Source organism: Chrysemys picta, chromosome 4 (assembly GCF_011386835.1).
Source record: "Chrysemys picta bellii isolate R12L10 chromosome 4, ASM1138683v2, whole genome shotgun sequence".
Lineage (NCBI taxonomy): Eukaryota > Metazoa > Chordata > Testudines > Emydidae > Chrysemys > Chrysemys picta.
In genome coordinates, this window is record NC_088794.1 from 37,424,942 (window position 1) to 37,452,630 (window position 27,689).

A 27,689-nucleotide genomic window follows, 5' to 3' on the forward strand; every position below is an offset into this window, starting at 1 on the left:
TGGTTCTGAGAATTCTCTGTGTGCCTTTTCTTGTGGAATCAGAGGCATGGAGCGGGCACCCAGCCAGGTGCTCTGGCTCAATACGCTGGGGCCTGGCAGCAGGCTCTTTTCAAGGATTTGGACTTATGGCTTTAGCACCCAGTATCTTCTTCTGAATTGGTTTCCAAATGTAATCCAGTCATTTGATAACAACATGGCCTCTTCGCAAGCTGCTGCCACTGCAAGGAACACCTTGAAAGCCACGTTCCTGAAAAACAACACTGCTCATAGGTGTTGCGGGTAAGAGATTACCCCCCTCTCTCTACACACACTCTTTTGGATTTGTTTTGACTCCCCAAAGTGCAAAACTTTAAAGGAAAAAAAGTGCCTTTTCCCTGCTGCTGAGCTGTATGTATTTGCTGTGGTCTGCCCACTCTATGGCATCACCATTGTCCCAGGGTGCCTGAGCCTGTTCGCGCGCCATCTCTGCTGGCCTACAGAAGTTCTAATGGCTCAGTGGTGTAGCTCCCGGAGCTGAACTCATAGGGACAGACTGAGCATTGCAAAGGAGTGGGAATTAAGGTGTGTCTTTCTCCCCCCACCCTGCGCGCGCACACACACACACTCATAATGAATAACACTGCCAGAGAGGGCCTCTTCACCAGCTCCTCACTGGAACCCCTACTGCATGGGGAACTTCAAGATGGAATGGGGAGTATATACTGAAGGTGGAAGGGGGATGGATCAAGGGCAGAGGAGGTGTGACCAGGGCAGTCTAGTGACCAGGTGATCAGGGCCAGTGCTACCATTTAGGCCAACTAGGCAGTTGCCTAGGCCACCAAGATTTGGGGGTGCCAAAAAGCGGCGCCCCCAATTTTTTATTTTATTTTATTTTTATGTATTTATTTATTTATTTTACCAAGGCCGTTGCGCTGGGAGGGAGAGGGAGTCTGAGCTGCCGGCAGGCAGCCCAGGGGTTCCCCTGGGTCAGCGCGCCGCCGGCAGCCCAGGCGTTCCCTTGGGTCAGAGCTGCCGCACGGCTCCCCAGGCCGGGGGGTGGGGAGCTGCCGCAGGGGGTGCCTCAGGGCGGGGGGGACCTGCCGCACGGCTCCCTGGGCCGGGGGGGGGACCTGCCGCAGGGGGGTGCCTCAGAGCAGGGGGGGAGCTGCCGCGGGGGGGGACACCTCAGGGTGGAGGGGGGGCGGGAAGCTGCCGCAGGGCTGGGGGGGGCGCAAGGTGGAAGTTTCGCCTAGGGCACGAAACTTCCTTGCACCGGCCCTGCAGGTGATTGTTGGTTGCAGCAACAAAGAAGGGAGGGTAGTCATGAGCACAAGTTAGGGAAGCCTAGCCTGTGCCAGTGTCTGATCCAGTCTCTGGCTGCTGCTGAATAGAGAAAGCGCAAAGCCTTCTATCTCGGTCCCTGCACTGGCCATAATGCTATATAACTCATGGATCAGTATGTGTTATATGTCCCCATCTGTCCCTGATCCACAGAGAATGGGACTCTATTAAAACTCTCAGTAAAAGAGGCTGTCTCTTTAGCTGAAGCCATAGATGCATGGTTTTTTAGCCCTGGAGGTCCCCAGTTCAATTCCTGGTGTCTGCCATAGGAAGATTTTCCTCTCCATGTCTTGGAGGCACTCAGCTACTGCATCGTCTCCTTCCTCCTGCCTCTTCGCTGGCTGGTGACATGGGGACGACTCAGGTGGTAGAATATGAAGTGAGACCAGCAGGAGGAGCTGGTGACCGACTGGGGAGTTTCTAGGGTTCTAAGTCTTTCCTCCAGTAGGTGGAGCAGCACTGGCAACTGGTGTGAAAAGAATTGTCCAAGCTGGGCGATCCCTTTCTGCCTCCTTGTGCAGGAAGATTTCTTCTCTCGCTGGTTCTCCCTGTCCTTCAGGGGAGCAAAAGAGGCTGGGGTTCTCAGTCTTCTACAACCAGGACATCTTTTACATAAAGGATTTGCTTCCTGCCAGCACCCTGAGATCTGGCCAGGCCTCATCTCCCACTTGGCAAGGTGGGAAGGGCAGGGCAGTTGTGACCTCCAGGCAGAGAACATCTGTTTCCCTCTCATATATTTTCATTCTTTGTTCCCCTGCTCCTTCTGTTTATTTCTATGACTGTGTGCAATGAGATCATCACAACAAAATTAAACCTTTGAAAATAGATTTGTTTAATTTCAGTTTTGAAAAACTGGTCCAAAATGTCCTTTTGATTGGGTGCCATCTGTTTGCTGCTGTTGGCTGAAAAAGGGTGTCTTATTATGTCAAATTGGACCATTTAATTGCACATAAGATTGAATAAGTACTATTTTCAAGTGACTCCCTTGAAATTTTTAAAAAAATATATTTTGAAAATTCTTTCTGGGAATACTGAGGGGGTTGGATTTTTTGCCACCAACAGATGCAAAATCTTGAAATTTGATTTGGAAACTGCCATTTGCTAAAAAGGCTATTAAAATAGCCTGCAGCAGAATTGCAAGAAATAATTGTAAGGAAAGATCATGAAGGAAGAACATTGCCATGTTCACACAGCCTTACTTATTTTTCCCAAGTGAGGGTGCTTTGGTAGGTATTATTACATCATAAACAGGCTGAAGAATAGAACTGGTTGAACTCTGCAAAAATAGTGATGACCAATATCTCTTCAAATTCCAAACTCCACTTCCAGTCAGAGATGTTCAGAGCCATGAATATTCACTCTTGGGAAACATTCTTCACATAAAATGGGTTTTGTTTGAAAAATGTTTGGGGAATAGTGGTTCTTTAGTCTAATGCCTCTATTCTGTGGGAATAAAGGTACTTTGTAGAGGAGAGCAACACAGGACCAGGTATGCTGGTTCCCCTTACACTCGGGGAACCCCCAACCAGCGGTTTAGGTCTGCTCTAGGGACCAAAGCAGAACAAAGGGGACATGGTGGGGCTCAGAATGGAACCCCATGCGTAAAGACTATACAGTACCCTAGGAGTCTGTGGAAAGTGTCTGAGGCTGAGAACCAGAAGAGGCCATGGGAGCTAGTGGACTTCGGAGGTGATATGGCAGGCTTTGTGGATTGGTGAGTTAAGGCCAAAGAGCTTTATTTTTGAGGATGGTATGGGGGTGGAATAGCTGTGAGAACAATTTTGCTGCTGACTGGTCTAAGGAATGTGTCCAAACAGCTTTAGATGCATTCTCCTGAGCATGCTAATTATATTCACTGTCTGTTCTAATTGGTCCGACATTGAGTTAACGGGGACTATTCGTTCCCATGGGATGTACGCTACAGTAATTCAGAATGGCTTGTAGACTGTTGATTGCAAGAAAAGCTTTGTTAATCATTGTCCCCGGTCTGTGTCCTTTCTCACAATCTCATGCAGAGTATCCAGAGGAGGAGTGGAGTTTGATATAAGTCACAGTGGCACGCCATGGGCTGGATAACTTTCTCCCTTGGCAACAGATGAATGGCAGGGCCTTCCTGGCACAAATAACCAGCACAACATGGTGGGCAAAAACGGTGAGGAAGGTTGGTCTTGTGGTTAAGTTGTCAGCCTGGGCCTGGAGAGATTGAGCCTCAATTCCTGGCTCTGTCCTAATCTACCTGTGTGAACTTGGGCAAGTCACATGGAGCCAGTCAGCTACCCTGCACCCAGGAGATGGGGTCAGGTGTTCAAAAGAACTCAGTTCCCATTCAGCCACCAAAAAAATTGGCAACATTTTCCAAAAAGTGCTGCAACTATCCCTTTGTGACACTCATGGCCAGGTTTTCAGAGTTCAGCACCCAGCGCTCATTTAGTTTGGTGCCTAGTTGGGAAAGGGGCTCTTTTGAAAATCTGTCCCTTGATTTTTCTGTGCTTCAGTTCCCCCTCTGTAATAGGGCTAATAAATCCTTCCTTTCTCTCACATTTTGTCTGTCTTGTTTACTTAGATTGTAAGCTTCTTGGGACAGACTGACATTTTCTGTAGGGTAAATACAATGCTTAGTACAACAGGGCCCTGATAGTGGTGGAAATCTCTATGCCCCACTGCAATACAAATATGAATAATAATAAGTGCATGGAAGCAGGGAGTGGGGGCAGTGGAAGGTCCATAAGCTGATCCATGCAAAACCATTACACCTTCTACATTTTTAGCTCAAGACAAAAACAAGAAGGTTTTTTTCTTTGCAAAGAACATATGTGAAAAAAAATTTCATCCCCCATTAGCGAAACCAGTAGGAGGTGGGAATGTTTTCACATAGCTCTGTCCACTATTAGTTGTCTTCTGTGTTAACTACATGCTCCCACCAGTTGAGTCAAGTATATAAAATATCCCACTGGCATGCAGCTGAGATCCCACTGAGGGACCATCTTCTTCTCTTGTGCTGGTTTGTCAAAGAGCAGGCAAACAGCAGCTCAAGTTATTGCACGGTGGTCAGTGTTAGTGTGATAAAATAAGGATTTAATCCAAGTTTTAGGTTAATGTTCTCTTTAAAATGTTGAAGACTAAGGAAAGCAGAGCAGGGGGAGGGCCAGGGAAGAATTTTCAGATGTTTTCAATTACCCTAGGAAAAGAGGGAGGGCATCTGGTCTAGAGGTTAGCGCAGGGGAAGAGGAATGAGTTTGACTATACAGTGCTTACCTGCCTTTGAATGAAGCACACTTCAAAAGTGAGCAGCGTTGCTATTTTAGGAAAAGTTTATGCCAATGGCATGATCATTGACAATCACGTTATAGGGATACATGATCAAATAATAAACATTTTGATGGCTCTTTACATTTTAAAGACACTGTACAACTACTGGCCAATTAAGCTTCACAATGGGCCTGATTCTCAGGTACTCGAAGGCCCCTTTACATGGCTTGGGTGGTGCAAAAGGGCCTTAAATTGGGGGTAAACCTTAGTGTAGCACATTGATATCCAAAGGCTCTGTCTGGCCATGTGTTATTACCCAGGTGTGGAAATTCCGGCATAGACCAGTGGCCTGATTTTCAGAGGTGCTGAGCTATCCATGTTTCTTTCTTCTTTCCCCACATTGTCTCAGCTCACCTCCTCTCATTATTCTTCTCCATCTCTTTCATCTATCCTTCCGTCCCCACCTCTCATTCTCCTCTCCTCCACCTTAATAATACTTACTCCAATACGTTTCAAAGAACTATGCAAACCTTAACTAAAGAACCCTCCCAGCACCTTGTTGAGGTGTATAGCTTATCCTCATTTTACAACAGAAGATATGGAGACACAGAATCAAAAGACTTGCCTAAGGCCACAGAGGAGATCAGTGGCAGAGCTAGAATTAAAACTCAGGCGTATTTGACTAAGTGTCCCAAAACCAGACCAATGCACGACACATGATAAAGCTTTGGTTATAGGATGTGGCACAAAGAATATCAGGAAGAGTTGTTACATACTTTGTGTAACCCACAAGGATTATTGCCCTCTAGTAGCAGGTCCACATAAAAGGCTAATGAGTCCATTATAGGTGCCTATAATGGATGTGTTTCTTTAGCTCAACTGATTGAGGCTCATCCTTTTGGTGCTGAAGGTCCTGCTTTCATATTCCAGTGATAGCCCAAGAAGGGCTGGTTGCACATGCTCCTGAAAGGTCAGTTTTTAAAATGTTACTGTTCAGCCACGGCACTTATGTTTAAAGATACTACAATTCCAAAAGACCAATCATGTCCCCATCAGGTTTCTTTGGCTCCCTTCTTCTTGCTCCATTCTGCCTCCCTCGTTATTTTCTTTCCCATCCACTTTACTCCTTCTCTCATTAATGATCCCCCAACCACCTCACTCCATTCTCTGTCCTCCACCCCTCCTCACCAGTTGTCCCAATCAGCACAAGAGGTAGCTATGTGCCTTCTAGCCTGCTCTTATCTAGTCACAGCATGTTCCCCTAAGGGAATTTTTGGCTTGGGATTTTGTGTGTGTGTATGTTTTTATATGCTTTATTTTTATCAGAGAGGGGATAGAGAGTACATAATGTCTTCAGGCCATGAGATTACATAGCAGATAAGGGAGAGGCAGATGTAATACAATCACTCCAGGCCATGAAGTTTATGTTGCTAACATCGAAAGCACTTGGAATGTAACAGGTAAAATTGCTTCCAACCCCTATGCAAGCACCTGATTTGTGTCAACAGATCCAAATTGAGATTTCAATGTTAATGTGCTGGCAGCTAGGAGTAAAATCCATGGCTTTCCCTCAATTTCTGTTCCTCGCCTGCTTTCTTGTTTCACTTGTCCTCCATTCTTTTCTGACTCTTCTCCATCTGCTCCTCCTTCTCTCTTCACCTTTTATCTCTCCATCTCTGATTTGAAGGTATGGTTCTGTACTTGGATTCTCAACCTCAACTCAATTGTAATTTCCTCAGGGCAAGAATTTACTTGACTTCTATAAAGTGCCAGGCATGCCTATGGCACTATAAAAATAGTAATGCTATAGCAAAAATAGCAGGCCCATGTTGAGGCCAAGAACTTTGCTAGATTCAAAAAGGGACTGGACATTTATATGGGTAACAAATATATCCAGATTTATATAGTGTGATAGACCCAGACCAGTTGGGAACAGCAGAGTAGTAGAAGGGAAATATGCTGGCCACTGGATACGCAGTTTTCTGTTTCCTGAGTGACCAGAGCAGGGGCTGCTCCAGGCTAATGAGAACACCTGACTCCAATTAACCTGCTAAATCAGGTGAGGCAGTTCAGCGCCTGACTCTAATTAAGGTCTCTCTGATGCTATAAAAGGGCTCACTCCAGTCAGGCCAGAGAGGAAGTGTGTGAGAGGAGCTGGGAGCAAGAGGTGTGCAAGAAGCTGAGAGTGAGTAGGTGTACTGCTGGAGGACTGAGAAGTACAAGCATTATCAGACATCAGGAGGAAGGTCCGGTGGTGAGGACAAAGAAGGTGTTGGGAGGAGGCCATGGGGAAGTAGCCCAGGGAGTTGTAGCTGTTGTGCAACTGTACCAGGAGGCACTCTAGACTGCTGCAGTCCACAGGGCCCTGGGCTGGAACCCGGAGTAGAGGGCGGGCCCGTGTTCCCCCCAAACCTCCCAATTCCTGATCAAACACAGGAGGAGTTGACCTGGACAGTAGCTTCTACCAGAGGGGAAAGTCTCTGGACTGTTTCCCGACCCACAGGGTAAATCTGTGAGGCGAGCAAATCCGCCAATAAGCGCAGGACCCACCAAGGTAGAGGAGGAACTTTGTCACAATAGTTAATGCTAACAATATTTTTAGAAAGAGATTAATAAAAGCCTCTCATGCCACAGGGTTTAAGACCATCTCTAACTATTAGAAATTAGGATTATTCCACATCTGCCCAGTGTAGAGGCTTCATCAACCTTCCTGTGAAGCATCTGGTGCCAGCCAGTGTCAGAGACAGGTTATTGGACCAGCTGGACCCTGGGTCTGATGCAGTGTGGCCATTCCAATGTTTCTGTGTTCCTAGAAATAACGTGCTTACATCTGTGACAGAATTCTGTGTGTTTTAAATTTTATCCCAGGCCTCCAGCAAGTGAGCAGACCAGCAGAGGTTCAATATGTTCTCATGGGTTAAGGATTACTATGTTTCCCAAATATTGTGAGATGACAGATTAAATGGGGCAGTCCAGAGTACTCCAAACAGGGTGTGCAGAGTCGCGGACATTTCCTAAACATGATATCAGACCAGCACAATGTCATCTCTCATTGTGTTGTTAAGCTTGCTTTGCTTTGTGAAGCAAAATCATGATGGCGCGAGGATGAGTTTGTTTTCTTGTGTCAAACATAACAATGGCCCTTACTACTTCCCGTCATCTAAACTAAGTTGGTAGGTCTAATATTCTTCTATGCATGCCAGATTTTATAGTGTCTCTGACAGGACCTGATCCAGTGCCCCTTGAAGCCCTTTTGATCAGGCTGACAAGGAGAAATTGTGGTTCTACTTCACCAATATCCATCAATGCAGTGATCAAATCTGACTGGTGTAGTAGAGATAAAGTCGCTGTAACCAAACAATGTCACAGGATCAGTGTGTCTCAGTTGAAAAATATTGTCTTATCTCAGAGTCCTGTGGCACCTTTAAGACTAACAGATGTATTGGAGCATAAGCTTTCGTGGGTGAATACCCACTTGGTCAGATGCATGTAATGGAAATTTCCAGAGGCAGGTATAAATATGCAGGCAAGAATCAGTCTGGAGATAATGAGGTTAGTTCAATCAGGGAGGGTGAGGTCCTCTGCTAGCAGTTGAGGTATGAACACCAAGGGAGGAGAAACTGCTTATTTCCTTGTGTGGATATCGTAGTTTTGAGAATGCTTGGTGAAGATCTTGTAGGTGTTGGTTGTACCTCAGTTATCCACACAAGGAAATACAGAAACAAATCAACAGAGCCAGACATGTACCCAGAAGCCTCTTGCTACAAGACAAGCCCAAGAAAGAAACCAACAGAACTCCACTGGCCATCACCTACAGTCCTCAGCTTAAACCTCTCCAACGCATCATCAGTGATCTACAACCCATCCTGGACAATGATTCCTCGCTTTCACAGACCTTGGGAGGCAGGCCGGCCCTCGCCCACAGACAACCTGCCAACCTTAAGCATATTCTTACCAGCAACCACACACCGCACCATAACAACTCTAACTCAGGAACCAATCCATGCAACAAACCTCGATGCCAACTCTGCCCACATATCTACACCAGCAACACCATCACAGGACCTAACCAGATCAGCTACAACATCACCGGTTCATTCACCTGCACGTCTACCAATTGTATATATGCCATCATGTGCCAGCAATGCCCCTCTGCTATGTACATTGGCCAAACTGGACAGTCACTACGTAAAAGGATAAATGAGCACAAATCAGATATCAGGAATGGCAATGTACAAAAACCTGTAGGAGAACACTTCAACCTCCCTGGCCACACAATAGCAGATGTAAAGGTAGCCATTTTACAGCAAAAAAAACTTCAGGACCAGACTCCAAAGAGAAACTGCTGAGCTCCAGTTCATTTGGAAATTTGACACCATCAGATCAGGATTAGACAAAGACTGTGAATGGCTATCCAACTACAGAAGCAGTTTCTCCTCCCTTGGTGTTCACACCTCAACTGCTAGCAGAGGACCTCACCCTCCCTGATTGAACTAACCTCGTTATCTCCAGACTGATTCTTGCCTGCTTATTTATACCTGCCTCTGGAAATTTCCATTACATGTGTCTGATGAAGTGGGTATTCACCCACGAAAGCTTATGCTCCAATATATCTATTAGTCTTAAAGGTGCCACAGGACACTCTGTTGCTTTTTACAGATCCAGACTAACACGGCTACCCCTCTGATACTAGTCTTATCTCAGGCTCTAGCTTTTATCTAGCATCAGGAAACTGATCTTGGAATGACGATGTTCTAGACCCCTTAGACATTCTCTCTCTCTCTCTCTCTCTCTCTCTCTCTCTCTCTCTCTCTCTCAAATATGCAATGTGTATTTTCCAGTCACCAAACTGGCTGATTTGCATGACATTTAAAATATATTGTATATACGATGCGTTGGAGTATTCTGTCATAAATATGTATTAACACAAACAAAAATTACATTTAGTGACAAGCATAGGTTTCATCACACCACACCCTGCCCACCAGAAACCTTAACAGCACAGAAATATGAAGTTAAGGGGAAAATCTCTAGCATTTTTTGTTTGCCGCCTCCACATCGCCTACAATGCTATTAATAATACACTCCTGCACTCCATAAGGCACTCACAACCAAATTGCGCACTCATACAAAACCTTAATGGTGAATTTATAGATTCTAAACATATTGTGCCACATTAGGAGTCAGCACATTCTACAATAAATTATGTTAAACTAAATTAAAAGAACAGTAAGGTTGCAAAGACGAACCCTCCAGAGTTAGGAAATGCCAGACTTAAGGTTGCTCCATTCTGTGTATGCATTATGATACAGTCTTTAATTACATGATCACATACTATTTTTTCCACAGGACTCCTGCCTTATTTAGCAAATGAGTAGTTATTCGAATTTTTTTTTTATACTCTGCATTCAGTATATGGCCCCAGGCCTTATTTTCTATACACTGTCCAAACTGCACTATTGATTTTCCTTTTGAGCATTATTCATTTCCTTTTGAGCATTTCTATGGTGCTCTCACCAAACTATCAGAATACATCACAAGCACTGACACAAACATTAATTAATTTATCCTCATAACATATCTCTGAGATTAGCTGTTATAATTATCCCCACTTTAGAGCCGGAGAACTGAGGCACAGAGAGATTAAGGCAAAAATTGTCAGACATTTCTACAAATGTTGTGTGCCCATTTTGAGATATGCAGGCTTTGATTTTTACAGAACTTACCTTTTTTATCGCCCTTTCTACGTTCCAAGAACAGCTCCCATTGACTTCAGTTACAGTTGTGAGTGCTCAGTACCACTGAAAATCTAACCCGATGTATTCTGGGCACACAAAAATTGAGGCACACACACTTAGTGGCCATGGACAAGCTTAATTCTGGCATTTCCTATCTTCTGAGTGCTTGACCTTGAAGTCTTAATGTTCTTTTAATGTAGCTTTTTATACAATATATGTTAAAGGCAAACATTTAGTTTAATGTAATGTGCAGTATGCACAGTTAAAAATCACAAATGAGCAGGAAGTTAAGATTCCAACAGCAGGGTTAATTCAACCACATCACAAATCCTGTATTCTTAGAGTATATGAGAAAATAAAACAATGTGTATTAAGCTATATATTTAATCAGAAAAAATATGTATACAAAAAAATATGTAGCACTAGTCAAGTAACACCATGTTGGCATCTTAGTGTTTGCACTCCCTGACTTCTCATGATTTTAACTGGAGGAGGGGGAGGGGGAAGGGGGCAGAGTGGACCCCTGTTGGACATTCATGTGTCCTAGGGACTGAGGGCCAGGAAAATCCATGAGACCCTTATAGAACTTCCTCTGCATATATCCTTCAGGGGCCATCACTTGTCCACCTCTCCTTCAGGAAGTATTTAGGGGTCTAGGTCACAAACCCTGTGAAATCCTCAACATACACTGGGGTGTAGATCATCTGCTGAGACTCTCCATGCCCCTGCATGGTCCTGTCCCCATTGTGGCTCTGCTGTCCCATTGGAGTTTTCCCTGGCCTCTAAGATCACCCATTTAAAGGAGTTCCCTGGTGCACAAGGTGCCCTGAATAAAAGTTAATACAGCTTCACCAGAACAAAAGTTCACTTTTTGACAGAGAGTGAGTCTGGAAAATGTCAGCCTAAAAGGTGAATCTAGCAAAGGAGCGTGTGAATTCAAAGAGTTATAGTGGGAGTGACCAACACCAGCTATAATACTTAATCAGTTCAATGAATCAGGAACCTAGCCTAAGCTCTGGGCATCTTATATCAGTTAACACACATAACGACAATCTTTTACATTTTCACTATACTAATTCAGTCCTTCCAAATCCAATCTCACAATTCTTCAGTTAGCCAATATCCCTCTATCCCCCCGCCCCCCCCCCCAAGAAAACTGAAAGACTGCACCTATATCCATCTCCAACATACAACCCTCTTCTTATGTCTACAAACCCCTGTCTTCTCCAAATGCCTGTGAAAAAAGGGAGGCTTTGCAGGGTGCCTGAAAGGTCATTTATATGGTCATGTTCTATATGTTTGCAATCTGTAAAGAGAACATGGAAAGTGCCATGATTATATTCAGCATTGTGAATGGGGTTCCCGCCAGGTGCTGCTGAACCTCGGGAGTTATTTGCACGGCATCTGCACTGCAAACATAGATATTCATGCTTCCCCAAACTTGCTGGCACTGGGAGCCTTTCCATCTTACTTCGATGGCTTTGGATCGGGCCCATGGCAAGTCCAACTTCCCTCACCACACCTGCAGCATGAGCCCTGCCTTTTGAGCCATATCTCACCACACCCTGCTCAGCATGAGACCTACCTCACCCATGATGCAAGACCTGCCTCCTCCTCCTCCAGCATGATAAGTCCCACTTTCCCCCCTCACCCGCAGCAGGAGCCCCACCTCTGCACCTACATATTGTGATTCCCACCTCTCTGATCTCACCTGTGCTCACTTGCAACACCGACAACAGGAACCCTACCTCCCACTTCGCACCAGCAGCACAAGCTCCAACTTCCCCACTGAGAAGATTTTTCCTTTCAGTCTGCTGCTATATTGACTGAGTTCTCAGGGACAGCATCAAGCATACAGAGAGTGTCTAATCCGGAAAATATCCTCTGACATCACTATGATCAATATTCCATGGGGATAATCAGGGCCGGCTCCAGGCACCAGCTTGCCAAGCAGGTGCTTGGGGCGGCCACTGCGGAGGGGGGCGGCACGTCCAGCTATTCGGCGGCAATTCGGCGGACGGTCCCTCACTCTCGCTCAGAGCGAAAGACCTCCCGCCGAATTGCTGCCGCAGATCGTGATCGGCTTTTTTTTTTTTTGAGCCGCTTGGGGCAGCAAAAACCCTGGAGCTGGCCCTGGGGATAATTACACTTTCCCACCTTTGTTAAGACCTTGGAGGCCCACAGATCACATGAAAGGGACAGGGAGTGCAAACTCTTATTATTTACTACTGCTATTAACATGGGGAGGGGTACAGCAGAGTTTCCCATGCCAACAGCAGCCTACTTTAACTACCCCAATTCACTCACCTATGGTGCTTGTGAGTCTTCTGTTACAGTTGTGAAAGTGAATGTTTTGCAGCATAGTCTGCTCCAGTGCCTACTTTCCTTTCTCTTCCCACATCCTCACCCTGGTGTTGATTTGTTCAGCTGCAGAAAAAAATCAGGTTCAAAGGTCACAGAAAGGACAGTCAAGCCAAAGTCTCACAACAGGCCTATCTCACTATCTCTGCACTGTGTAACAGCCTGGAGGAGGCCTTCTCATTTGCTTAAACAGTGATACTGTCTCAGAGGTCAAGCCCCCAAGCCCATGCCCCAACTGCCTGTGGCACTTGCGTGTTAACTGGAGAGACCAATGGGTTGTCTTGAATATAATCGGTGCTTTATTAATGAAAATACTATTCCATTCAGAGAGGAAAATATTTATTTTAGCAAGGACTAACAAAACGTGACACTCTTTGGTACAATGAGTAGTTACTCTGCTCAAGAGAGGGATGGACCTGGAATAGTATGTAGAGGTCTGTACCAGCAGAGCCCCGTAAGGAGGCCCAGAGCTGGAGATGGAGGGGTGCTGCAGGTCAGCGTTGAGGTCTAAGCAGGAAGCTACCACTGTATTTGTTTTTGCATGCCTTTCTTGGCCCTGGGTGACACCAGCACCGTAATATCTTGAGAATCAAATTCACTTCGGTGCGGTGGTCAGAAAAAGAGTTGATCTGTTAAGATTGCCAGTCTGTGATAGGTGCACAAGAAAGATGGAATGAGAATGCGAGAAAGAGGAAAGGGGGTAAGCTAGCGGAAAGAAAGAATGAAAAACTGAGAAAAGAGGGAGATTAAGAAAAAGTGACAGAGAGATATATCTTGAGAGAAAAATAAATAGCTAACTGCCCTTTCCCCATAAACAATAGTATCTGAGTACCTTTAATGCATCCTGTGAGAAAGAGCTATTGTTCCCATTTGATGGGGCCAGGATTAAGGGGTAGCAAGCATGGCATTTGCCCAGGGCACCATATCACAGGGAGCCCTGTGAAACTAAGTTGCTTAGGCTTTGGCTTCAGCCCTGGGTGGCGGTGCTCAGGATCCCGGGCTTCAGCCCTGCACAGCGGGGCTTCGGCTTTCTGCCCTGGGCCCCAGTGAGTCTAATGCTGGTCCTGCTTGGAGGACCCCCTGAAACCTGCTCATGGCCCCCCAGTGGGCCCCAGGCCTCTGGTTGAGAACTGCTGCATTAGTCCACTGAGGTTCTGACTGGGCTCCTTGTGGTTGGCTCCTCCTAAAACTAAAAGGCCTAGCTGGACAGCAGGTTTGCTCTTTGTGGGTCCTGGGAACCCACAGTGAAATCAAATCTTTCCCCTTCTCCTCTTCCCAGTGCTGGGACTGTCAAAGCTGGCACATTTTTGAGTCTGAGTATCTGCTCATGGTTTAAAGAGCTGGGATGATGTAGGTACCGGTTATACCATCTTATTCTAACTCTTTGATATCACTGCTCCTCTGTTTAGTCACTCGTATGCTACCAAAGATAGAATGTAAGCTTTCTGGGCAGGGACTCTCTCTCACTAAGTGTGTAGAGTGCCTAGCACCATGGGGCCTTGAACTTAGCAGGGGCCTGTAATAATCATTTGCATTATGCTATTGTTATTTGTTCATTATTATTTTCAGTTAGGCATAGGAGAAACTGATAGGTCTTTCCAGAGTGAATAACACTGGAGTGGATACAAGTGCCAGAAAACCAATGGCTTATTGTTGCTACCGAGGATGCAAAGCTTCCCCCTCCCCAGTACTCCCCAGCATAGCAGCTTGACAGGGTAGCAGAAACGCTTTCATTCGGGCTAATCTGTGTTTGAGAGCTGTTTTCTTTTTATCCTCTTTCTAATTTTAACCCGCAAGGAAAACACAGAACTCTGAGCCCAAAACACACAGTCCAAAGTCTGGCAGACAAAGATAGGCCTGCCATTTCAGGAACTGTATAAACAGCAATGTATAACTGTATAAACATGCCTCTCCCTACCCCAAAGCCTTTGAGCATTCTGCAGGTGCCCAATTCAGCAGGCTGTTGCACACCCGCAAGTCGAATGGCTCCCATAGAAGAGGGGATCAGCACATCATTGGTTCGAGCCCTATCTCCACATTCACTCACTTGGATTCAACTCTGATTCCTGTTATTCATTTACTCTGTTTGCACCAACAGAAAAGAAATCTCAGGCCATGTTCTGCTACAGCGCCTGCTCGGGCAAAGTTCCTATTAAAGTCACAGACGAAGGACTCGGGCAGGGCTGGTTGCTAGACAGTCCGACACCAGAAGCAAGTGTGGAGTAGTAATAATGGGTTACTCTTAAAGCTGGGCTAGAACCATGTTGGAGCAGTGGCTTCCAACCCTGGCTGCTGCTAATCCCAGCTGGCATGGGACCAGTGGGAAGGCCCTAAAACTTCAGCACCCTAGGTATATGCCGCCTACTTGTAAACCCAGCCCTGACTGCAGGGTTTAGCACTTGGACAGAATACAAGAAGAAAAACAAATAAACAGCCAGCCAATAATCAACTACAAAGTCTAGCTTTTCAAGTCAGCACCAATGTTTTTAGGAAGTTCAGTGGTAAACACCAGCAGTGAATGTGATTTTGCAGTTTGCTGTGGTAAATTACTTCTCATCATCATCAACAATAATATCTTACATCCATGCTGTATCTCAAAGGATATCGCAGCAGTGTACACGCTTGATACAGATACCGCATAGGTGACAGTGTCATCCATCTGATGAATTGTTCCTATGGCTGCCTCACCTGCATTCTGCCTACCTCTCCCTCCCCAGCAGCACCACTGTTAACATTCCCAATGTCTCCCTCTTCAGCTGCTTCAAACAGCTGCCATTTTTCAAAATCAACCTGCCACGGAAATGTTTCCTTTTCCCATCTTGGTTCTTTCTCCAAATCACAGTCACCCATACATTTAGCCGGATGAAAGTCAGTCCAGGGCAACGGGAAGTTTTGCACCTGATTTTCAGTGCTTCTAAGACAAGTTGCCACTGAAGTCAGCCCCCTTTCCTCTGCTATGCTCACAGCACAAAAGAGAAGTGGTGACATCAATTCTAAGGGCACTGATGCAGCTGCACTGATGTAGCACGTCTGGTGAACACGCGCTATGCCGATGGGAGAGCGCTCTCCCATCAGCAGAATTACTCCACCTCGGCAAGAAGCGGAAGGTATGTCAGAGGGAGAGTGTCTCCTGCCGATATAATACCAGTGTGGACAGCGCAAAACTTGCGGTTCTCAGGGTGGGGGGAAGGCTTTTTCACACCCCTGGACGTCATAAGTTAGATTGACTTAACCAGTAGTGTAGAGCTGCCCTAAGTCACAGGAGGGTGGGGTCACCCCTTAACTGGAGCAATCCTTCCTGGGCTGTAGGGCCAGAAGATACCAACAGCATGGTGGAAAGTGGCTGCACTGGAGAATCTGTCAAGACGTTAGCTCTTATGGTTTGTCCTGATTTGGGGTTTCTTACCATTAGCTGTACTATTTAGTTCACCATTGTCCCAAAGGTAAAAGTGCTGCCCATAATGCTTCCTGCAGCAACTGGATTTTCCTTTAAGGTCTCCCATAAAATTACCGATGAGACTTGCTCATGTAAGTTGACCAGATCACCTGCCAAGGTGCTAGGGCCGGGAGTCACACAGTAGCGGACATATGTCTAAGAGCTAGGTTTGTATTGCAATAGTCTGTTCAAACAACCCAAGTGTATTAGTATTAAAAGGACTCTATGGTATGCTTCTGCATGGTGTTTGAGCTGATATTTGTTACATATTAGGAAATTGATGAGGATAGGAATGGCTGATTCACTGACCTAAAAATGCCAAGCCATCTGTCAGCTGAGTTCAACAGTGGGTGAGCAGGAGGGTTGCAGCTGGTCAGTTCTGCCTTCCTTCACCAAGTCAAGTCGGCATCTTTGGCGAAAGTTTCATATTTGTGATCAGAGAAGTGACTACACACTCTCCACATCTACTCCCTCTGTGCCTCTTGAGTAACATGAAAACTGCTCCAAATACTGCAAAAACAGGTTTTCACTCAAGTCACTACTCCAGAGCCCATGCAACTCTAGAAGGGGGAGCTGTGTGCCAGTCTGCTTTCCCCATCAACAAAGCTACTAGCTAAGTCCTAATCTTGGCACCTTCACTGTGGGGGATGACTGCAGAGCAGAAGGGGTGGTTAAAAGAGAATGAATAAAATAAGAACCACCCAGTGCCTTTGCTCAGAATGTAAATTAAACCCAAACTCAATCATTTGCGAAGTTCCGTCCAAGTTTGCAGACTCAAAAAGTTTCATATAGTTTGGAAACATTTGGAAATACATTCAGGCTTCTGAGTTACATACACGGCTGGAAGGAATCTATCTTATCTTTCAGATACCAGGTGAAACTTGCAGTGCTGCCAGCTAGAAAGACCTTGGTTCAACCTATAAATACTGAGCAACTTTGATACTGGACAGAAATCATAAAAGGGGAGTAGTCTGATATGGACCACAGACTAGTCATGCTTAGAGACCCTTTACTGACCATAACCTCACTCCATAAGGGATTCTCTAAAAGTATGTCAGCCACAAGGAACAACCTTTCCCCACAGAAACCACCAAGTCTGTGAAAACCTGGAAGAAATCCCAGCTGGAGTAAACTGATGAAGCTCCATTGACGAGAATGGAGTTGCATTGATTTATGCTGGCTGAGGAACTGGTCCCCATTTTTGCCAGTGCTGTTTCCCATGATTGTTTCTCCATCACCCAAGTGGGAGCATGAAGGGGCCTGTGTCTAACAAAGAACAAAGAGACTGGTGGAAACATTATCAAGCTGTGCCACACGTTGAGAGAGCGAGGCATTGTCTATTGGAGAAGGGCTCTGCTGACTTCCTATCTCAGGTCTAATGCTTCTCTTCTGGCCTTGGGCAAGCCATTAATCCTCTCTGCCTCAAAAATGGAGATAACTCCACCAATGCCACCGGAGAGTTGGGAGGATTAACTAGTTAATGTTTCTAGAGCACTTTGAAGAGGAAAAGTGTCAACTAGCGTTACCGTCTACAAACAGTGATTATACTGGATAGAATCTCCATGTCCTGCACGAAGTTCACATTTTCCCAAATCACAGCCCAAAACCCAGGGCTGGTGCTACCATTAAGGTGAACTAAGCGGTTGCCTAGGGCACCAAGATTTGGGGGCTCCAAAAAGCGGTGCCCCCAATATTTTTTTACAGTGTTCCTCCCCGAGCACGCGGTTGCCGCTCCACTTCTCCCGCCTCCCAGGCTTGCAGCGCCAATCAGCTGTTTGGTGCCTCAAGCCTGTGAGGAGAATTAGAGCGGGGGCGGTGTGCTCGGGGAGGAGGCAGAGCAGAGGTGAGCTGGGGTGGGGAGCTGCCACATGGCTCCCTGGGGCAGGAGGGTGGGGAGCTGCTGTGGGGGTGTCTCAGGGCAAGGGGGGAGCTGCCGCAGGGCTTCCCACCCCAGCTCACCTCTGCTACGCCCCCTCCTCGAGCACGCCGTCACTGCTCCACTTCTCCCGCCTCCCAGGCTTGTGGCGCCAATCAGCTGTTTGCTGCCACAAGCCTGGGAGGGGAGAAGAATTAAAGCGGGGGCGGCATGCTTAGGGAGGAGGCGGAGCAGAGGTGAGCTGGGGTGGGGAGCTGCCACAGGGGGCACCTCAGGGCAGGGGGGGGAGGAGCTGCTGTGGGGGGAGGGGCGCCTCAGGGCGGAGGGGGGGCGGCGGGGAGCTGCCACAGGACTGGGGGGGGCGCAAGATGGAAGTTTTGCCTAGGGTGCGAAACTTCCTTGCACCAGCCCTGCCAAAACCATCCACCATAATTTCAAATATTTGCTACATGGTCACAGTAACTACATCCATAGTTACAGTAGATAGGTTAATTAGCTTTATAAGGGATAAAAAAGCCTCATGCTGCAATACATAAGCCAGTCACTTATGGGGGTTTGAAGGAAGCTTTCCCTGTAGGCAGCTTTATCCCATAACTAACCACCAACCGGCTTCTAGCACCTTGTTCTAAAGCACCTGGTACTGGCCACTGTCAGAGGCAGAATATTGACTAGCTGGACCATGTGTCCAACCCAGTCTGGCAATTCCTATGTTCCTATAACTACGAGATATAATGGTGAGGGCAGAGCACCTTGCTGGTGTTGCTTTAATACTAAGGAGTATACCAAGGCTGGCCAAGTAATCCTGTAGCTAACAAACGGAAGTGTCCAATGAAGGCTTGGGTTTGATTCCAACCCCTTGCCTCTTGCACTCTGGGTTAGCAGGGGCTACAAGTGTCCTCACAGGAGCAACTTGTATTGCTTTGCAGTGCCTCAGCAAAGTGTGATGGTGATAGGCTCTGAAAGAAGTTCCACCCATTCCGTAGCCCAGGCAGGTCACATTCAGGAAGTGACGACATGAGGGGAAAGGGAACTCTGCTGTGGACGCATACACAAAAAGAAAATATATGGATAACTTGTCCTAAGGTCAGACACTTGTAGCTCAGACAGGTGGGCCAGAGGGAATCTCCTGGGAGAGCTGTTCTTTGTCACCCACAAGGATCCTGGTTGGAGGCTCAGCTTTGGGAATGCACAGAATATGCCCATACAGTGAGTCCAGCTACTTAATAGGGATTTTCACCAGTTGGTTACATTCTCTGGCCATCCACTGGAAGGCACAACAGCAACAAATGCCAGAGCATCCATTAGAAATTTGTTATCTGTCCCCTCCCCTCAGCTGACTGGAGTTTAGACAAATGAATAGGAGGTAGAATGTGCTGAGTGGAAACTTTTTCAGAACCACAGTGCAAGTTGCCATCATTGGCTCCTTCGGCCCTGCCTGACAAAACAAAACAACGAAAACATTTTCAATCATTTCCTTTTGCCCACAGGTAAATTAGCCAACCAAGCCGGGTGTCTGAGCCAAGTCTCAGTTGGATAATTTAATTACATTCTTCCTACATCAATTACCCCCTTGGATGTGTCATTCCTCTGTACTTCCTGTTATGTAGTCGGTAGATTTGCTGTGCACAGTTAAACAGCAGTAACATTCCCATTCAGTGCACATCAGTGATAGCTGAGGAGATGATGTATTTTGCATGTATGTAGCACATATACAATAGGACATACACGTGCACACACAGCTGTATCTATCCAGATCTAAACTTGGGAGAATCCATTTCTTGGATTTTGGTTTGGACTCATATAGAGAAATTGGCCAGTTGTGAAGTCTAGCTCAGGGAGTTTTAGTTTGGATCTATCTATCTATCACGAGTGATAAAAAAAAGGTCTTTCTGGCATAACTTCAGGATGGGCACAATATTTGTGAGTGTTGAAGCCAGGGATGGTTTCTGCAGGACATGCCAAATGACTGCCAATACAATCATATTACCACACCCCACCATCAGGTATAGCGTCTGTGCCCCATGCTTCAGAAAAACTGTTTTAGGGATCTTAAAAAATGTAATGGACTTATTTTGTGTATCCCTGTAAGCACATGTGCATTAGTCACCAGCAGTCCCACTGTACAGGGCTCAGAAGGGGGGTGGGGTGGGCAGGTCACAGTTTTAAAGTGCATTATCTTGGGTTTTTCTAGGGTGTATCCCTTTGGGAAAGTGAGACTATCCCCTTTCAAATGGCATAAAGCACTTGCTTCTTGCCATGATTTGGGATTCTCCTATATCACACCAGTCCTCTGCCGTGTTTTCAGCCCCTGTGGCTGTTGCAGCCTGATGTAAGTTGGGGTATCCATTAGGCTGCTCTAACATGGTGCATGGGTGCTGGCTTGCACATGGCGGCAGCAGCAGGATCCAGGAAGTGCAATGGAGTGCTTTAAAGCACCTTTGCTTAGCACCGCTGGGGTTAGCCATAGGCGAGGGTCTGACCCGAAGTCTTTAGTCTAAGGATAGCTCCCCCCTGACCCTAATACAGTGTGACCACAGTTTCCCCCAAACCATGAACCCCCCCTGCACCAGGCCAAGTTCTGTAACCCCACTGCCTGTTTGTGTTCCTGATGCTAAAACTGAGGGTTCAAAAGAAAGCCCCCTGGAAAATGAGACTCCTCTGGCTCATTAACTCTTGAAAAGACTTTAACCAGCCTCGGCCTGCCAAAAATAATTCAACTACACTGAGACAAGAAAGAGGCTGTTAAGTTACAGAGAACTTAGCCACATCCCTAATCATTGTCCACCCTCATTAATGGTTAAGCTCGCTTTCCTTAATCGTTTGTTGTTTCCCCGCAGATGGGAGCTGTTTGAATAAGAACCACCACCTACTCCTTCAAAAAGCTGTTTGTGTCTCTCTACAGCTATAGGCAAGCAGCCTGTTAAAGCAGCACCTGAAGTATCCTCTGAGTGGCACATCCTCCCTCTCTAAGATCTATTATATGGCTTGTGGATAGGTGAGTTCAGAAGCATTTTCAGTGCATATGAGCGGAAAGGGCTATGGACACTGGCTAGAAATAAATATAGTGTGGGAGGAGCTGTGTAGGTCATGGAAACTTGATCAGTGATGCCCCTGCTATTTTAGTCCTGGGCCTCACACAGTCCTGCCAATGTACCCACATCCTAAGTCTGCAGCACCCCTTTTATTTCAACCCTAGGCACCTACAGCTCCACTAACAGATATCAATCCAAACTGCTATCTCCCCTGCAATTCCAGTCCTAAGCCCCACATAGATCCGCTAAGATATCACAGTCCAAACCTGCTATTGCAGGCCTGTTCCTTTAGTCTTGGGCCCTGATCGGACCCTAGCACCAGCCTGGAGCTCGACATGTGCGTTAGGATCTAGTGATGTGCCATCAGTTGTGGGGCTGTGGCCCTGATCTGCTATTGCAGATTTAGTCCTCTATTGGACCCAGACTGCTGGTAGTGGCAAATTTGCCAAACTGAGTGTTGGTTTTCCTATTACAGTCAAATGTTCAGTGAGGGCTAAGTTCAGTCCAGGAGCTCACTATCACTTCTGACTAATAATCATGAAGTTCTGTTTGAACTAGGGATGTGTGAACCTGCTCAGATAGAGTAAGATCTGCATTCAACCTTAACCTGAAACTTGAACTGCTCTGAACTTGACCCTTCTTTCAAGTTTGAAAAGTTCAGTTAACATTTAAAAAAAAAAAAAACTTTCACATTCCTCTACCCTCTTTGGGACTTGACTGGAGGTGAGAGCACTGAAATACCCTGAGGAATGCTGTCTTGCAGTATTTCTGACCCTGCTGAAACCAGTATTTCTGACCCTGCTTAACTCTGTTAAGATTTCCAGCTTGATCTCTAGGCCAAAGAAGTTCAGACAAGGTTTAAATAAACATCTAGAGTCAGATCCTCACTGATATAAGTCAAAGTCGCTCCAGTGACTTCAATGGAGCTATGTCAATTTGTACCAGCTGAGGATCTGGCCTCTAAAGTTTTGATTGCTCAACTACACCAAACTGCTGAAGCTTTGGAAATCCATTCATTACAGTATTTCACATTAATTGAATGTTAACAGGGTACTCAGCACTAAACAAAAATATCAAATAGGGACCCAAAGAATTTACAGTCTAGTCCAGAGTTACACATCCCAACTGGTTTTGTCTACCTTGAACTCGTGTGTTAAACAAACAAAAAGTCATTCTACACTAGGGCCTGAATTTTCAACAGAGCTTCCTACTCATGGTCAGGACCAGGTTTTCAGGAAAGCACAGCTCCCGTTTAGCCACTAGAACAAGCAGCCAGCATGCTGGGTGCTGCGGTCTTTGGAAAAGCTGGCCATAGATGTCCCAATATGAGCAGCTAGGTGCTGAGCGCATCTAGAAAGCTAACTCTGATTTAGATCCTGGATAGGGTCTGAGCTCTCAAAAATCTAGCCCCAGCTGTGGCCCTGAGCTCTTGTGGAAATCTGTTCTTAACCTACTGTGCTAGTAATAGTAACCAGCTTTATGCTTTCTTTTTTTCCTTCTTCTTCTTCTTCTATTTTATCAGACAAGAACTGACTCAAGATTCCCTTGATTCCACCTTGGCTTATGTGAATTTGTGCAGAGAAATGATGGGTCATTCTGATTTTCCTGTATGCAAAGAAATGAGACCTGCTCTGCATTAATCCCCAGTATAGATGTGGCTAGGTTGATGGAAGAATGAGTCCTTCCACCTAACTACTGATTCTCAGGGAGACGGATTATCTACAGCGATGGAAAAACCCTTTCCGCCATTGTAAGGAGAGTCTACACTGCAGTACAACTACAGTGCCGCGGCCTGAGTGCAGTTTAGTGATTGGGGCATGAGTCAGGACTCCTGTGTTCTTTTCCCTAGTGTGCCCCTGACTCACAATAAATTCTTGGGTAAATCACTTAACTAGCCCCTTCATATGCTGCCACTCTGTCTTGCCTTGAGAAACACCTTACTCTAAGGATAGCCCCACTGATGGAGTAAGGTAGGTCTAACAGTAGCAGAATTGACCCTATAGAAGTGTCAAGTCTCCTCAGAGGACCCTCAAAACAAAACAATAATCTATTATAAAGAGAGATACTGTACAGTCTATAGAAAATTAAAAACAACTTAAGATGTTTCAGCCAACCAGGACTGCTTGAATGGATTCGACCTTCCTAACCCTATAATTGAGCAGATTAGAGTCCCTTGTGCTACAGACAAAAAAATACAGAAGGAAAATCCCAGTTTGAACATCTGTTAACGAAAGAATATTTCATCAAATGTAAAAACAAGAATACTAGTACCTCCAGCTAATTCTCACAAGCACATTCCCATGATGCCACAGTGCTCATTGGCAAGCTCCATTATAAAGATTATACCCAGAGGGAAGGAGATCATTTTAATTTCAGTCAGGCTATTGTAGGCTGGTATTTGCTTATAGCAGTGTGGGCATATACCCAGGGGCTGATATAGCACTTAACAGCACCCCATGTAGAGGGCCTTATTCTCTTCTCACTTACACCAGTTTTGTACTCTAGCGTATATCTATTGATGGCAGTGGAGTTACACCTGATTATTTACTCTGGAGCAGAAGAGAGGAGAGAGAGGCCCTGTACCAGTTCTGATTTAAAAATCTATTTTATTTCTTCTACAACATTAGTCACAATAGGATGGTGTCTTTTCCTACCCATCTACCCTTTGCTCTTGATTTCCTTTTTGGTAGAGGGTTCTTCTCTCACCGAGATCCCCTCAGGACTAGAAGCTTCACTTTCAACTTAGACTCCGCTTCCCCTGCTCCCAGAATGCAATGGGAATAGGATGACCAGATGTTCCGATTTTATAGGGACAATCCCGATTGTTGGGTCTTTTTCGTATATAGGCTCCTATTACCCCCCACCCCGTCCTGATTTTTCACATTTGCTGTCTGGTCACCCTAAATGGGAAGGAAGGTAGTGAGCACCTCTGGGACATTTACTCATAAATTCTCCAAACCTCAAGACTTCAGCATCAAAATCTATGGAGCAATGACCCTTAACTCACGATATCACTGACTTGGCTATGCTTTAGATAAACTATACAAAATTCTTCTAAACTTACTAATCTGAAGAACCAATGACCTAAAAATGTAACATTTGCAACCAAGTGCATCTTTCTTTATCTAGCTGTGTTTTCTTATTTGCACAAGCTGAAGAATGCAGTGGCACTGGGAGGTCTATGATGGAAGTTCTGTATCTAATGAAATTCATTTGGACCATACTGCACCTGTGGATAGGGCACTGGACCGGGGCACTGAGTTGCTGGGTGACTTTGGGCAGGTCACGTCACCTCTGTGGGCTTGTGTTTCTCCTCCCACTTTTTGTCTGTTTAACCTCTTCAGGACAGGGATCGTTTCTCACTCTGTGTTTGCACAATGCGTAGCATGATGGGATCCCTGTCAGAGCTGGGACCTGCAGGCACACTGTAATAAATAATAAGAATTGATACGCATTTAACAGAAAGTTAAATACTTGGTTTTTAATGCTTAAAAACAAGTTAAATACCCTATGTAAATTAACAGCCCATCACTGTTACTTTAGTGCACCGGTGCTGGGGCACTGACTGCTTCCCCCTCTGCCTTGGCTGCACAGAATGCCTTATCTACCCCACCCCATGTATCTTGGCATGTTCCTCACAGCTGCCCAGCTGTGGAGTGAGAGGAATGGGAGGCATCTGCCAGATAATGGGAGTGTTTGTTAGAGGTGATGAAGAAGGTTCCAATCAAATTCCTCCCCTCTTGAATGTCTGGACAGATAACACTGCTTCAGAGGAAGGTTTAAGAGCAGGTCAGTCCTCCTGGAAATCTCTTAAAAACACTCCATTTAGAAACAATTCAGAGCTCGGGGACTGGAAAGCTCAGGGATTATGAACAGGATGACAGTGGCTTTCATCTGTAGACCAGGGGGTTGAATTCAGCCAAGAAATCTTAAGGTTAGAGCCTGTTTCCATTGAAATCAATGGTAGTCTTGCGGTTGATTTCTGCAGCAGCAAGATTGGGCCCTAAATGTATAGTGTTTTAAAGGCCTGATTCTGTGAGGTGCTGAACTGTATCAACTCATATGGCCTTTGTTGGAAATTGAAGGAGTTGCGCATCTCTTAGGAGACACACGTCACCTTGTAGGACTGGTAGGTATGTATCTCAGAACTGAACATAGAGCCTGAATTACCCAATAGACAATTACTTCTCTTCCAAAGTGTGGGCACATTAGCATGGTGATACTGGGGGCTTACACAGTTACTGCCCATATTATATCGGATCTGTGGATAAACAGAGGATTTCAGTCAGTCTCCTGTGCTGTGTCAATCTGGTGCCTTTCACATACACTCATTTCCAAAAAGATTTCAAGAATCCATCAACAATTAAAATACTTGTCTAGAGCTAAAGAACCACTCTTCACCCTTTAGGGGTGATGACAGCCCTTTAACTGGGCATGAGCATAAATTCTATGGGAAGCTCCTCTTCCAGAGTTTCCCATCTTTGTTTTGTGGGGACACTTCCCAGCCATTCAAAAAAATAGGGAAAGCTAAAACCACTGAGGGGCAGAACCTCAGCTGGTGATTGTCAGTGCAGCTACACTGGAGTCAATGGATCTCTGCTGATTTATACCAGGGACCCAATCCAAAGCCCCCTTAAGTCAAAAAGAGTCTTTCCATTGTCTTCAAGGGGTTTTAGATCAGTCCCCGGCTGAGGATCTGGCTCTGAAGTTATTGAGTTGTTCACCCTTTTTCTCCCCTACTCAAAGCTTTACCCCCACGCGGCTTATCAATAGGCAAATGTGTCCAGAATCCATGCAACAGCACATTCCCTCTCATCCAGCTCTTGCTGGGGGCATGTAATTCTGTATGATCCTGCAGTGACACTGGAATACAGCGAGAGGCAGCATCACTCACTGGAAAGGTATACAATTCTACAGCAATGGTTACTATAGTAATGTTATGGTAAAGCGGTGGGTATTGGACCATTACTATAGAATGCTGGAAGACTTTTCATAAGGGCAAAAGCCCAGCCATTCTTTTGGCCTTAGTGTGCATCTTGAGGGAAAGCACAGCAGCTGAACCTTCTTTATATACTGATTCAAACAATTCCAGCCAAGCTGGGATATTTTTCTCAAGGGGTGAAATTCACCCCTATCTAGTGAGCCAGCGTAAGACCTATGTGTAACCCACACACCGTCTGGATGTGGTGGTCTGTCCCATCTAGTGGCACCAAGACCACTTAGAGAAACAGATAAAATGAGTCTGCTCTATAGCATTAGCTAACAGCCAGTTGGCTTTTAGCTCATGCGGTAGAGGCTCATTCATAAGCTCCCGAAGCCCCAGGTTCAGTCCCACCCGCCGATGATTACATATGCACCACTTAAGTCCTATAAAAGCCCTGTTTGAAGGACTTGAGGGGTATGTAGCCCTCTGTACAGGGGTAAATTTCAACCTTTGGGAAAAGTATCCCAACTTAGCTGGAATTGTTTGAAGCAGCTTGGAAAGAAGCCGTGTTTTTTTTTATTGACAAAAATTGAAGGATGCATTGTCTGCAGCCATAGAAGTAGATAAGTAGAAGAGATGGAAAAACTAATAAGCCATCCACTAGAGGCCAATGTAGGATTGTTCCATACAATGTGTTTTTTCAGTGCTTTGTCCAGTGCCATCTCAAATGTGTTAGTCAATAGGACAGCCACGGCTTCCCATGGAAAGTCCTTTTGATGCAGGTGGCTATAGAGTGTGGGAGAACTTTAGCCCACCTCCTCAGATTATTTTCAGCCAGGAAGCCACCTTTCCTGTTTACAGCTGGGAAAACTGCTGCACAGAGAAGTTAAAGGCAACATTTTCAAACATTTGGGTGGGAGCCTGGAGACTCAAATGGGAGTTGGATGCCATGGGGGGTTTCCAAACCTGGAGTTTGGCTCTGCCCAAGTTGCCTGAACATCCAGTGGCTTGTGAACATGAGTGGGGTTGTGGTGTAGCCCCAACCACATTTTCCAAACCACCTGGGGGCATTCAGGTGCTAATGGTCAGTGATATCTAGCAATATGCATTGCAAACACAAACATCAAGGGGACCATCCAGGAAAGGAGATAACTCATACCCCCTCCCCCCCTCCCCGCAACTATAACTGCTTGGGTCACACATCAGCAGAAGTTGAATAGGTTCTGAGGTGGGGAAAACTATATGTGCTGTACTGAAATAGAGTGGAGTTCAGACTATGTTCAGATGCTGGGTTAACTGGAGTGAGGTTCTGTTTGCGCACTGAAATTAAGGGTGTTTACAGCCCTGTGTTTTGTCATCCGATACAATTTACTGCACACCAGAGACCATGACTATGTAAAATAGAATGAGGGTCACTGGCTGCACATTAAAAAGAAAAAAAACTTGCTTTGAAAAGATCGCAGGTTGCGGTTCACCATCTGCTCCTTTCCCGCGGCAGTCACTAATGCCTGGAGACCGCAGCAGACTACACAGTTGCCAGGGTCTGAAGGGCAAAAATTCCTGCATGTCAGTCTCTGAATTCCTCCATCCGATTCCTGTGTTTTCACAAAGACGTGGCCTGCTGCTGGGTGACCTGGAAGAAGCGATGTAATGCTTTGTCAGCACACCCGGCTCGCTGCAGAAGCTAAGGACCAACTTGTCCTATTAATCATTTAAAAAGTGGAGAGGAAAAATAAAAAAATAAAAGCACAGT

The 27,689-nt window shown here is 45.8% G+C and overlaps 2 long non-coding RNA genes across 2 annotated transcripts in view; one reads left to right on the forward strand and one right to left on the reverse strand.

Annotated features, from left to right (window-relative positions):
• The window catches only part of LOC122174837 (uncharacterized), a 44,167-nt gene extending 29,469 nt beyond the window's left edge, over window positions 1–14,698 (reverse strand). The window contains exons 1-2 of the long non-coding RNA XR_006177186.2: window positions 14,587–14,698; window positions 12,615–12,734 (exon numbers count right to left, since the gene is read on the reverse strand). This is a non-coding gene — a long non-coding RNA (uncharacterized LOC122174837). The remainder of the gene's footprint in view (window positions 1–12,614; window positions 12,735–14,586) is intronic.
• On the forward strand, window positions 1–27,689 carry LOC135982990 (uncharacterized). Its single transcript, XR_010600486.1, has 3 exons — window positions 1–279; window positions 20,818–20,975; window positions 22,535–27,689. It is a non-coding gene; the product is annotated as an uncharacterized LOC135982990 (long non-coding RNA).